This window comes from Cherax quadricarinatus, chromosome 17, assembly GCF_038502225.1.
Source record: "Cherax quadricarinatus isolate ZL_2023a chromosome 17, ASM3850222v1, whole genome shotgun sequence".
Classification (NCBI taxonomy): domain Eukaryota; kingdom Metazoa; phylum Arthropoda; class Malacostraca; order Decapoda; family Parastacidae; genus Cherax; species Cherax quadricarinatus.
The window spans coordinates 27,602,440-27,613,858 of NC_091308.1; the positions used below are offsets into that span (position 1 = coordinate 27,602,440).

The 11,419-nt window shown below is 43.7% G+C and overlaps 1 protein-coding gene across 4 annotated transcripts in view; it reads right to left on the minus strand.

Annotated features, from left to right (window-relative positions):
- LOC128686311 (uncharacterized) overlaps positions 1 to 5,606 on the minus strand; it is a 51,887-nt gene extending 46,281 nt beyond the window's left edge. For 2 of the 4 annotated variants that reach the window (XM_070086009.1, XM_053773147.2), the window contains exon 1: positions 5,586 to 5,601. The gene's annotated coding sequence lies outside the window, so the exon portion shown is untranslated. Of the gene's footprint in view, positions 1 to 5,580 lie in introns of all 4 variants that reach the window. The other 2 variants (XM_053773144.2, XM_053773145.2) reach the window with 2 other exon arrangements.
- Between the last annotated feature and the right edge of the window lie 5,813 nt (positions 5,607 to 11,419).

Below are 11,419 nucleotides of genomic sequence, written 5' to 3' on the forward strand. Positions count from 1 at the left end.
TTCCGAAAAATCCTTCTCCCACCTCCTCCCATACAGTTCTCTATTACGACACATCGTACGATAAACCGTTACCGCTAGTACCCGCCTCCGCACCTCACAATTCCCCCTCCCCCTCATCACCCACGATATATATATATAATCCACTATTATATAATCCAAAGCTCGTATAACACTCTCATCGAACCCTCCCACATCTAGGCTTAGTGCACGCAGAACCGACACCCCTCTGCCCCCCACCCCCTGTACTACCCTACTTAACCAATACCTAACACCCTCCAGTTCCCCACAAAAGTATACAGCATGGAACGCCGTCTCATCCTCCCCACAGATTCCACACCTTCCGCCCACAATTACCCCTCTGGTTCTTAAAACCTCCCCCGACGGTAGTATGCCATGCAAAAAACGATACATTACCTCCCTTACCCTAGGCTTTAACTTCAACCTGCTAAACCTATACCAAATACTCGTCCATGCGTACATGGGGAACAATCCCTCAACTGGTACAACAATCCTGTCTGCAAGCAGCTTACACAAAACCCCTACTCGAATTTTCCTGGGTTCTCTAACCAACATCAAAGCCCTCAAAATAGTTTCACATTCCCTCAACTCCACACCACCATACAACTTACCCAACCTATCATGTACTTTTCCCAGCTGCCCTCCACTCACACCTTCGCGCAAAACCTCCCATTTAAGAAACACACATTTAATCCTCCTCCTCAGATCCATCAACCCCAACCCACCCTGGCGCACAGGTAACATTACAACCTCTCTCCTCAGCCAATCGCACCTTGAACCCCACAAAAAGTTAAACACTCGTCTCAGAATTCCCACAATCGCCGTCCCTGTTAATGGGAACACGGCTGCTACGTGCCAAACCTTACTATACAATAATACGTTTATAACAATCACTCGTTGCACGAGAGTCAGATGATGAGGTCGCAATGCACCCAGACGCCCCTGAATCCTTTCCATTAATCTATTCGAGTTTTCCTCCCGAGCAGCTTCCCAATCACCCTTATAGGTGATACCACAAATTTTTAAAGACACCGTTTGTTTTCTCACAACGTTACATCTCCCCCCCCTCCAGCCAATCACCCAACCCCATGATCATTGACTTCTCTCTATTTACCTGCATCCCTGTTGCATTTCCGAACTGTTGCACAACAGCATCCAAAACACCCAACGTCATCCCCTCCCGAACCAGGACTGTTGTATCGTCTACGTATCCTATTATTCCCGGCCACACTTTCCCTACCCCACCCCCCCCACCTCCACTCGTGTCACATACACAACGTTCAACCATTCTATAGAAGGGGTCCTGAATGCACGCAAACAACATTTGTGACATGGGACACCCCTGCCTAAGTCCCCTACCCATTACAATCCCCTCCCCCAAGCATCCATTAATCTGTACCCTCATCTTGGCACCATTGTACAACGTGGTTACCCAATTAACTATTTCATCCCCATAACCCTGCCTCCTAAGTATAGCTCCCAATGCTCCTCGTTCCACCCTGTCATAGGCCCCCTGCCAGTCTAAAGCCAACAACGCCGCCCTCCCTCCCCCCCCCTTTTGACTCCACAAAACTTCTCAGTATTCCATGACCCTCAATCATCGACCTTCCAGGCAAACCATACTGCGTTTTCGAAACCACTCTCCCTACCACACATTTGAACCTATTACCCAAGACTTTAGCGAACAACTTATAATCAGCACATAACAGGGATATGGCACGGTACTCCTTGAGGGTGTGCTGCCCCTTACCCTTCGGGACCAACACTACAACTGCTGTTGCTTGCTTGTCCCCCATCACACCCTTCTCCTTCATCTGATTAAATAACCTACCCATGAAACCCCTTATCACCTCCCAATGTTGGAGATAAAATTCAGCCGGGAGACCGTCTATTCCCGGTGCTTTGCCTTTCCTCATTCCCCTTAAAGCCAACTCTATTTCCTCCTCTGTTATTACCCCCCCTAAAGCCTTTCTATCACTATTCCCTAAATTACACGTCACATACTCACACACCTTCTCTAAATCCACATTTCCCACCTTCCCACTTGTCCAATACCCTTCATACCATTTATCCGCATACACACACATTCCTTTTGTAGTTAGTATCTCCTGACCCATTCTATAACCCCCCGCCATCTCGTGTACCTCTAACCTCGGAATAGCTGTAACCTGCTGTCTTTGTTTTTGACGTCGCAACACACACACCGATGGTTTGTCACCCCAAAGCACCTCCTCTACCCCTGCCTGCACCCTTACCGCTTGAAACCTCTCATTTTGTAACTCCCTCAGTCTCCCCTTGACCTCGACAATTTCATCCATAGGATAGTTGCCCCCCACAGCCCCCTTCTCATAACAGCCCCTTAACCTGTCCTCCAGATAATTTGAAAGCCCATATTTAAAATCATTTATACGTTTGCCCACCCCCACATAATATTTCCTAATCCTTTCCTTGGCAACACATTCCCACCATTGTACGACATCTTCCACTCCCTGTGCCTCCTCACTAAGCTCCTTCCATAGGACAGAAAATCCCTCTAACCCCTCCTCATCACTCAATGCACTTATATTTAATTTCCAGTAACTCCTGTATATTTCTGCAAGCGCCTCCCACCCAACCTCCACCAACACTGCTCTATGATCTGACCATGCAACTTCAACAGTTTTGAAAGCTCTCACTACAACCCCGTGAGAAAGATACACTCTATCTAACCTCGCTGCATACCCTCTCCTAACAAATGTATGCTCTGTCTCCCACGCCCCCCCCTCGAATGCGTCTCTTAACCTAATATCCCTCAATAAATCTCGTAGGGCCACCGACACATAACCTGCCCCTTTTGGTTCCACATCAGCCCTCCTAATGACGCAGTTCCAATCACCTCCTACTATTGCCACCTCCGGTAATGCACGGAAAAAAAACACAAGGTCCTCGCACACAAACTCCTGCTTCACCTGTACATTATTCTCTGCAGGCGCATATACACTAATAAAAGCCACACGTTTTCCCATCCACAAACCATCTACGCGCAACACCCTTCCCCCTCCCCCCCCCTCACTTCTCTGCAAAACAAACGGGCTCGCCTCCCTAAATTAAGATACCCACCCCCCCTTTTAAACGGGCAGATGGCAGGGTTACCACCTGAAACCCCTCCATCTCCAACACCCTACCCTCCTTAAAATTGTGCTCCTGTAGGAACACAACATCCACTCTAAATTTATTCAGAAACTCTCGAAACCATTCTCTCTTTACACTATTACACAAACCATTAACGTTTACTGTCATACACCGGAGGCCTATTAGAGTTTCCACCCCTGCCTCCTCTCTTCACTCTTCCGATGGCCACCAGAACGTGTGGGACCACTTGTCACCTGCACACTTCCCTCTCTCCCCCCCCCCTTCTTTCGGTGCCTCCTGTCATGGCCACCACTACCTTCACCTTCTGCCCATATTTGCTTCCCAGTCCTCTGCGCCGGCGTTAGGACATCATCTGAATCCGATGCAGCGGCTCTCTTTCTTGTGACAGGCGCATCCTCCATGGCTTGGTCTGGGGATGCCTCACAATGTACCTCTACCTCCACTGTACACAGTGACAAAGATCTCGGTGACACCTCAGTCACGCTGTCACTCCCTTCGTCCGAATAGTTCTGTTGTTGATGCCCCACAGCCTTCACCTCATCTTCTACTACCCTGCCAGGAGCAGCCACCTCCTCAGGCGGTGACAAGGACTTCAAAACCTCGGCTAATTCCTCCTCAATTTCCAACACTTCCTCCTGTACTTTTTGCTCAACTCGATCCACTGGAAGTGTGTCTGGACCAGGTAACTGGTCAAGGGCCTCACCCTCTCCCCCAGCCTTATACGCCTCATCCACTATCTCGCTCCATAGACGACCACGCCCTCCTTCACGTCGTTGATCAACACCCGCTTCCCCTGGTGTAGAAGCGGATGTCTCCGCCTCTGGGCCAGGAGCTCGTTGCCGCTTCCCACACTCTGCCGCTATGTGATCATATTCCCCACATAGTCGGCAGGTACGCCTTTGCCCCGCGTATGACACCATGACCTGTGTCCTGAATTCCTTTAGGTACACGTAAGACGGTATGGGGTGTCGCAATGACATTTTTAGGTTAAAAGTGCCCTCCGGCATACCTGTGTAGGCACCCGACACCCACTTACCATGCTGGGCCAAATGAACAGTTCCGTATTCCTCAAATACGTTTCTGATATCTGCCTCATCCGCCTCAAAGGGGACATTACGCAATTTAATCCATGTATAATGTCTGGATACATCGATCATCCTCACACGCACAGCTGGTGTTGCATCAAGACTTACGTCCTGAAAACGGTTGACCAACGACTCGTAAACCGTTGCTGAGAGCAGTTTCACAAAAAATCTACGTGCTCCGTTCAATGCTACGCCGTACAACTCTCCATCCTGAATGCCATACGTGTCTCTGATTATTTTAGGTAGTAATACCTGGGCTGAGGCTGGCGTTATTGCCCCACTGAGAAGTTCAACACCGACAGTGTTAATCCTGCGTCTGTAACTGCACGCCATGTTGACTAATAGTAGTTCTCCTGGTCTGACGACAGAGGCGCGACAAGCACCACCTCACACTACTGCTGTCAGGGAACTGAAGAGCGTTTGCGCAGGAGGTCTGCACGGCCCAATAGCGATGCAGACAATAATGGCTTATGTATTTAAGGGTTTTAATTAAAAATAAATAAAATAAAATTGGCCACTGTGTTTCCTGTGATGTTGAGACTGGAGTGTCTCATGCCCAGGATGGTCTTCTGTGATTTTTACAAGAAATGATGTTGGTTATCCTGGATGGTGGTGTTCGTCCAATGTCCTGGAAATCCTATCGATACTTTGTCGTAGTACCACACTTCAGATTTCAGAGAGACGAGTCATTATGTCCCAATATGTCCTGTTGACAGGGATCTTGCTCTGGTTGACCAGGCCAGTAGCAGAGCTAACAATAAAAAAAACCAACACTGGTTACATAAGGGTTAATAAGAACTACGAACACAGGTTATGAATGGCCTGTGACGTGGTCGTAATTGGTTTTGGAGCAAAATAAACTCAGTAGACAGACTATAGCTTGTATTTCCTTCAGCAGATATAATTTGCCAGATATATACATGTACGCTATGTACAGAATTTGAATAGTAAGTGTACCACACGACGGTGACAGAATGGCAAAAGCAAAACCCAGAGAGCACAGTACTCAACCAGCAGGTAGGCAAGTCTGGCAAATGCTGACGGAAATGCTAACCGCAAGTGAACCACATTGCCTCAGCATTTGGCGGGTTCGCCTGTGATCGATGAACGAACCAAGGTACTGATTTAATGACGGGTACCCTAATAATCGTTAAACCCGGTTCGCTGGTTGGGAGGCAGCCTATATGGGAGTGTGACATACGCAGAATAAATTGTAACGTACTCTTTGCATGCCACAATAAGTATAATACTGAAGAAAGACAAAGTGTGGTATTCTACCTTCAATGTCATTACTGGTAACCAGGTGAATCAGTAACAAAGAATAGAAATACTCCTGGTAGATCACCTTACTTGATCAGGAGAAGAGTGGAGGAGAAGTGATTCTCCAAACTTCAACCCACACCAGGTAAGGTTAATACTACCAGGTGTAGAAATTAAAGCAAATCAGACCCGAGGAAACTGAAGTTTAGCCTCAGCCCGCTAGATGGTAGTGCGGGCGGTAACACGCTAATGGTTCCAAGTAGTCTGAACGACCATAACCTCTTTTTTAAAGACTTTTCCCTCACAGTATTAATGATGACATCGGCTATATAACATTATACGAAAAGACAATATTTACTAAATAGTTATGAATTCCTTTTCATAGGTTACAACACCCACATATGACCTCAACTTCATCCTGTTCCCTATTTGTGTCTCAAAACAATAAAAAAAAAACATTCAAATGAGCTGATGCAGGTAGCAGCTCTTAGCTTGTAAATAAAGTTAGGAACCTTAATCTAACCTTGTAAAACCTTAATAATTTGCAAAATGGGCGAAATTTTTAACAAACATTATCTTTCAGTCCACAGCAGAATTCGAACCTGCACACTTTGCATCGAAATACACGGTACTAAATTTTCAACACTAATTTTGTCTGAAAACATTCTCTGGAAGATTCTGAAGAGAATGTGATGTCTGTATGATGAGCCGCCGTGCAAACTGCCCCACGGGCCTCTCCGCATTCAATGACGTCTGAATGACCAGGCAAATACTAGCGCCCTCCACCTCACCAAGACCTTTACACCACTACCGTCTCTACCTCACACAGAGATACACACCTGACTTCCAGCTCGCCCAGACCTGTGTATAACTAGGTTATTCGCCTGGTAACGTGGGAGTATTTCATTCTTTTCCATTCTGTTTTCTTGTACTTGATGACTATGCCCAAGGTCAGTTTTCACTTCACCCTCCCATTACACTCCCGCAAAAGCTAGCTACTTTATCCTTTATGGACTCTTTGGTTGATCATGATATTTTTTTTTTTACTGATCGTAATTGCTGTTAGCAGTATTAATTTACTTTTACTCAAGTTGCAGTAATCTGGTGTATCATCAATTTCTTCAGGGACTTCAGCCATCTTTCTGGTAACTTATTTGTTTTTTTTCTCTTAGCCCACAGGCTTGCAGTTTGTCACCCAAACAGTGAGGACTGAAGGACATCGGGTAGTATAGGCTACTGCTTTCCAAGCTCCACACACTCGCTTGAGCTCAGAGTCGCCCTGCTTCCTTATATCAAGCGGTCTGTTTCATTTGTAGAATTTGAGACCACTGGTACCTGCTACAGCTTCGGGAACCCAACACCTTGACTTACTCTGGGGTGCATCAGTCTCCTGCCTCAGTTCCGCAAATTCAAGAAGCCTAGACTGTCACACCATCTGCAGAGTTTGTGCCAACCATCACAGCACCTGTAGGTAATCAGACGTGAAGAGGTGTCACCGTGGATCCAATGAGAGTGAGGAGAAGCGCTGGATTTACAACAAGTCGACAATAAACAATTGCCAGAGATCAGGTAAACATTGAACTAAAGGGAATTTGATACAGCTCACAAGAAACTATGACAGGAATAACATGGAATGTATTCCGGTGGACCAATGAGTACTTAGGGGAAAGGATGTCAGAATGGGGAAGAGTGACAAACGGGGTTCTACAGGGATCAGCATTAGGACCATACTGTTTCTGACATATGTGACTGACATACCAGATGGGACTGAGGCAGATTTATCTCTGTTCGCTGAGGACAAGAAAAGGTTACAAATGAATCTGGACAAACTGCAGGACTGGTCAAATAAGCGGACACTTAAATTCAACTCCAGCAAATGCACTGTTGTGAAGACTGGAGAAGGGGCAAGATCAGGCACAGAGTATAGAGTTGTGAGACGGAGATTACAAACCTCACTCACATCATAGTGAGAGTCATATAACTGGAAGCTCGTACCAACCAAATAATATTTACAGCCAATGCTCGTCGGTAAATCTAAGAGTACCCTTCATGAACCTCGAAAAAGTCATTCAAGATCCTCTATGCAACATATGTCAGGCCCATCTTGGAGTACGCAGGGTCAACCCACACCTGATAAAACTGTTTAAGAAACTTGAGAAAATGCATAGGTATGCAACAAATTTAGTCCAAACAAATGGTATAAGTGATGAGGAGAGGCTAAAGGAAATGATCTTGTTGAGGATAGACTGAGAAACGAGAAGCAGGTACATAGAGGCACAGTTAGAAGTTAAAGCCACAGATGAGTCAAAAGGATGTCATAAACAATTCTTCAGCCTAAGGGTTGTCAGGAAGTGGAGTGGTCTTGATGACGATGTGGTAAAGGTAGGCACCATACATAGTTTTAAGAACAGGTACGACAGGGCACACAAGACATGGGGGAGCACATCTGGTAAAGATTAGATTTTGCCACCGAAGTGGCTAGTTTATTGTGCACCCCATATCCATCCTGTGGACGGTAGCGCGAGAGCATATGGATACACAAAAGGCCTAGGAACTAGGCCCCAAAGGGTTAACAGGAATACATATGGATTTATATCTACATATCTATAGTTCACTTATCTGTTACAAGCAAATTTAGGAAATTTGCTTAGTATATCTGGTATCTTATTTTCATTAATAAGATATCTTGACATGTCACATAGGTTATTATACTGTCTGTCTCTGTATTCCTCAATAAGTGGACAATTAAGCACATAGTGTTCAAGACAGTGACCATATGCCTGATCACATAATTTACATTTAGTTTGATCATAATCTGTGTGTCTCCCAAACTGCCAGAAGTACTTGTAACCAAGCCTAAGCCTGGCCACTACAACATCAGTCAGTCTGTTCACATTGCAAGTTGCTCCATAAACATACTTATCTACGTTCATGTTATCATAGTGGGTTATAGATCTACTCAGGCTTCTAACTGCATTCCTATAACAATCATCTTCATTATTTACTTCTCTCCTAATATTATTCCTAATGCTAGACACAGTTATACCAAAGTTATATTCTACGTTCTCCTTCTGGATACTCTTCTTGGCTAACATATCAACTTTATCATGAAGGAGTAATCCAATGTGTGATGGGATCCATAGCAATTGTACATTAATTCCTTTGTCCCTAATTTTTGAGTATCTATACCTGGCTTCCCCAATGAGCATGTTGTTGGAGTCATTATATGAGCCAAGAGCCTTCAATGATGACATAGAATCAGTAATGATGATAGAGTCAAGCTCAGTGTCATAGGTTAGCTTTAGCGCCATTAGGATTGCAAACAATTCAGTTTGCAGTGTAGACGCCCAGTTGTTAATTCTTATGCCTAACTCAACAAATTTATTATCGTTCTTAACTAGGGAGGTGGCAACAAGAGCAGATGCAGCCCTGCCAGAAGACTCCTGTTTAGATCCATCAGTGTATATAACTTGTGATAACTTATTACTACCAGCTAGGCGAAAAATTTCTTCTTGAGCAGTTGCTCTAACAAGAGATTTAAGGAAGGGATTACTAGCAATGAGCTTCTTGGGAGGGACTTGTAGGTATGTGATATTAAATGAACACATCTTCCATGGAGGGGTGAAATGCTCTTGTTGCCTACAGTGATACAGTTCATGCAGGTTATAAAACTTAATGCAATTGCACGTTTTCACAATCCATTTAGATCTGTGTGTATTTACCTCTAGACACTTGGTAAGATTCACTGTGACAGTGTCTGGTTCGTTTCTCAACATTCTAATACCGAGTACAGTGTTAATTTCAACAATCCTATCACTGATACTAGAAATACCAAGCTCCTTCCTCATGTTAAGATCTGGTAAACAACAAGTTGAGAGGTGGGTTTAAATATACTGTATGTAGGTACATGTAAGTAGGTGCACTACACACCATCACACGTGACTCAGCAAAGATTTCATTCAGAAAACTGTTGTCTATAGAGCGATGCCGTTTCCTGGATCCTACACAACAGCGCACATCATCAACATTAGTCAAAAAGCAATGCTTGAATTCAATATAACAGCTTCAAAAAATTATTTAATAGCATGAGATACTATCACCAATGTTGTGAAAGGAACCGAAGGGACAATATACAACAATTTGCCATGTTCTCTAACTGCACTACAACTGGTTATCCATGACCGTATTCTGGAGTAGAGAGTAATAAAAAACATAATTTTGATCCACTTTAGTCATTTTTCTCCAGCTTGTAGTAAACTAGAGTTTCTTCAAGAGCAAAATGAAGTTCCAAGCACACGCTCGTTCAGAATGTGTTTACCCACTGGAATAGCATTTAATTTTGACCACAGATGTGAAAAATGCAACGTATTGCTTTGTTTTAAGTAAATACAAGAATGTTAACAAATTTTCCTTTTCGTTTAAAATATTAAAAAAATGATGTAAGTGAAAAGGTTGCCTTCTCTCAGAAATACTGCCTCACGTACGATATTTGAAACGTTCATCAACAAAGCTATGAGTGATCCAAGATTTTCACACTTGAGTAACACTCAGCTCTCAGAGTGTCAATGTTAACTAGACTCGAGAGTTATACCAGTGACTACAAGACGATACTCAGTGTATTTCTAGATCCCCGACATGAGAATAACTTCTTCAGTGTCACTGCAGCGGATGATTCGTGTAAAACAAACCCTGACAATACTGAGAATGAACTGACTCCGTAGAGAAGTCAACATCTCAGTAATTCAGAGAATGCAGATGGTTTACTAGCAGCATCAAGCAGCATCAAGCAGTATCAAGCAGCATCAAGCAGCATCAAGCAGCATCAAGCAGCATCAAGCAGCATCAAGCAGCATCCAGCAGCATCAAGCAGCATCAAGCAGCATCAAGCAGCATCAAGCAACAACGAGTCAGATGAAGAAAGTCAAGACGATGTAACGAAGCATGAAGAACTTAACCAGTATCATTTTGATAAATGTTGTGAAGAAATTATAGACAACTTTCCCAGTAACATCAAGGCATTAACATTTTCTTTGGGTTTCTTTTCTAAAAAGCCACATTCGAAAAAAACACACTGACATTCGTATTATCGCAAACATTAAAAAAAAAAAAACAGAAGCATAAATAATAGGAGTCCTCAAGTTGTTTTTCAACTCTATACATCCTTGGTTAGGCCTCATTTAGATTATGCTGCACAGTTTTGGTCACCGTATTACAGAATGGATATAAATGCTCTGGAAAACGTACAAAGGAGGATGACAAAGTTGATCCCATGTATCAGAAATCTTCACAATGAGGATAGACTGAAGGTCCTGAATCTGCACTCTCTAGAAAGGTGTAGAATTAGGGGGAATATGATTGAGGTGTATAAATGGAAGACAGGAATAAATAAAGGGGATGTAAATAACGTGCTGAAAATATCTAGCCTAGACAGGACTCGCAGCAATGGTTTTAAGTTGCTTTCCTATATCCTTCCTGAATCTGAATTTTTCCAACTTAAAACCATTGCTGCGAGTCCTATCTAGGCTAGATATTTTCAGCACGTTATTTACATCCCCTTTATTTATTCCTGTCTTCCATTTATACACCTCAATCATATTCCCCCTAATTCTACACCTTTCTAGAGAATGCAGATTCAGGACCTTCAGTCTATCCTCATAGTCAAGATTTCTGATACATGGGATCAACTTTGTCATCCTCCTTTGTACGTTTTCCAGAGCATTTATGTCCATTCTGTAATACGGTGACCAAAACTGTGCAGCATAATCTAAATGAGGCCTAGCCAAGGATATATAGAGTTGAAAAACAACTTGAGGACTCCTATTATTTATGCTTCTTGATATGAAGCCAAGGATTCTGTTAGCTTTATTGCGAACACTTATGCACTGTTGTCTTGGTTTTAGATTACTGCTAACCAAAACTCCTAA